General features: G+C 34.5%; 1 protein-coding gene across 1 annotated transcript in view; it reads left to right on the forward strand.

Annotated features, from left to right (window-relative positions):
• LOC112162502 (zinc fingers and homeoboxes protein 2) overlaps nucleotides 1-2835 on the forward strand; it is a gene marked incomplete in the record, with an annotated part of 151859 nt that overhangs the window by 56146 nt on the left and 92878 nt on the right. The window contains 1 exon segment of the mRNA XM_024298278.2: nucleotides 1742-1901.

A 2835-nucleotide genomic window follows, 5' to 3' on the forward strand; every position in this document is an offset into this window, starting at 1 on the left:
TAGAAGTCAAAATCCTTCTTAACTGAGAAAAAAATGCATAAATTGATGTTCTTTAACAGCAATTTCCAGTGATTTTTCATTAATAATTGATTTTGTTAGTTTTCACTGTAAGAATCCATATTTGTATTAATGAGAGATCTACCTTTCTTCAATTTAAATGAATTGGTGTGTTCAAAAAGGGATTTTAAACTTAAAATTAAAAAACTGAATAAGATATTAAATCAAATTGTTAACCTCATCAATCCAAATCCAAAAATTTGAGTTGCTCAACAGTTTATACTCATCTGTCCTTTGCAAAAAAATGTGGGGACATACAGCAAGATTTGAAATGAGCTATGATAGTTTTTTTTTAGCAATTAGAAGATAAAAGCTTTATTTCTTCCATGTTTACAGAGTCAAAATATTTAAACATTTAATAAAAAAAAAACTTAAAGGGTGGGTGATTTTTACAAGGATTAATTTGCCCCTGGAAAAATCATGTGGTAGGAGGATCATGGTATGGGATTGCCTTGTTGTTTAGTCATTAAAATGCTCAGTAACTGTTATAGAATGCTAAGAAAGATAGCTACACAACTCTAAACTTGTTCATCACTGGAGTTATGCTCTAAAAATTATTGGTATTTTCAATCATTTTAGTTATTTTAAGGCGTAAAACCCTTTGCTACACACTTAATATGCTTTTCTTAGACATTTTTAGACTCCAAAAACAAAAATCTGCTTGCGATCAAAGCTCGGAGAAGCCTCGTTTCCATTGAGCCGTTCGATTTGTTATTTGGAGCGTTTCTATTGTAAAATGGACCCAATAAATCAGGGGTGTGGAACTCCTTTTGGTTGAGGGGCCGCATTTAACCCGTCTGATCTTAAGTGCACCGGAGCAGCAACAAAACGGCAAAATTACTTGTAATCTGTAGCTTTGTTTTTTGGGTTGTTTTTTTTTTTCACTTGGAAAAAAATGCCTCAACCAACCAAGTACCCTAAACAGATTCATTTACAGAGGTCAATAGTAAAAAAAAAAGTTTATTTAATTTATACAGACAGAATATAACATTCTTTAATATATATTTTTGAATTGTTTTAAAGAAAATCCCATTATTGAGTTTTTAGGCATCAAAACATTCGTACTTTTTCATCACATTAACACTTAGTTTGAAGGGTTTTGTGGTGTAAATTCTTAGTTGATTGCAGACGGAGCGCCGTGTCGTTCTAAAGAATCCAAAGCAAACGTCTTTTTTTAAACATCCCAGGTCGCATTGCGTTCACATGTCTCGTCTTTGTTGGTGTTAACCAGTTGAAACCACCAGCAAATGAGCTCAAAGTTAAACAGTGAGCACGCTCACATGAGGTCTCTGGTTGTCTCTCAGTGGTCCCATCTGCTTCTTTCAGTATTTTTTTTTTTTCTTTATCTCTTCCTTGGTTCTCTGTTTTGGCAAATGTTGCCACGGTAACAACTGCCTCTTTTTTTTTTTTGGGCTACACTGTATGGCTCTTTTTGGAGCCCTGATTGTGGAGAGAAAAACTCTTTCCTTCATTCACACATACTATCACGCAATGAGAATAACCCACCTGCTGTCAAACACACACACTTTCACAGCACCTCTGTTTGCATCAGCATTCTAACACACACACACACACACACACAAACACCTACCCACACGTACTGACGATATGAGTCCTCTTTACATGTGCCTCCACTTTTCTTCCATTCTTTCATGTGTGTAGTGACACTTCACATTTCTTTCAGACTCCAGAAGAGATTACCCAGAGTGCTGCTGGCTTAAGGATCGACCAGGAAGAGCTGAAAGAAGGCGAGGCTGGGAAAACGAAGGGCAGTGTTTGGAAGAGGAGGTGAACCCTCAGGAGGAGCCAGAACCCGCAAAGAGCCTCCCGGTAGAGGAAGTGCAGTGAGTACCAAGATTTTATTTCCTAAATCCAACCGACTTCTCACTCACAGTCGCTGCTTTGGCTGTTTTCAGCCCAATTTTAGTTTTTTTTTTTTTCCAGAGGTTTTAGGAGACTGTAATTGCAGTCTTTTAGCTTTATCTTTTTTTTTTTTGTCTCAAATAAATAATTTTAATATAATTGAAAAAGTGGAAACCATCTTTATGATGACTTTCATTGGTATTTTTATTAATTATTATAAATGTGTAAGTTTACAAATAACCTGTTTTTTTTTTTTACATTTTCAAGAAAATAATTCAGATTAAATTAGATTGTTTTCTCATTCATTCATAAATAATCTTTGATTAATGATGTTTTTCTGTTCTCTATTTTTTCCTGGAAACATGTGAAATAAATATATAAATAAATACTTTTACTCTTTTTTTTAGGCTCTAACACATGAATCCAGCTATGAAAAAAAAGTTTCTAATTTTAATTAAATGCTACATATACGTAATTTTTCTAGCTGATTTGGTTTGTTGTATATTAGAGAATAAAATGTCAAATAAAGCATGTTTAATTCTTAGATTTTATTGATTTGAGTTTTTTAATATTTAATTCATTTTCTAATGAACTTGTTTCTGATTTGTGAAATGCACTTTTGATTCAACTTAAGACTTCTCCTTGGCCACTACTAGAATTAATTTATGCCATTTTCCCCCAGTCAGTTCCTCTGATCCTCATGGCTCCATCTGATCAGTAAAATCCACCCTTTTAACCTCATCTCTTTTAACTATTAAATCTGTAAAAGCTGGTGCTTTAAACACTTTTTTTGTGAACTTTTGCTGAAAAGTGAGTAAATGACATTGTGACATTCAGCATTTCCCGGCGGGGCTGGAGTTGGGTTAATGGCCTGATGGGGAGCGGAGGGGGGGGCAGAATGAGGACATGGGACTC

The sequence above is a fragment of the Oryzias melastigma genome, linkage group LG11, assembly GCF_002922805.2.
Source record: "Oryzias melastigma strain HK-1 linkage group LG11, ASM292280v2, whole genome shotgun sequence".
Lineage (NCBI taxonomy): Eukaryota > Metazoa > Chordata > Actinopteri > Beloniformes > Adrianichthyidae > Oryzias > Oryzias melastigma.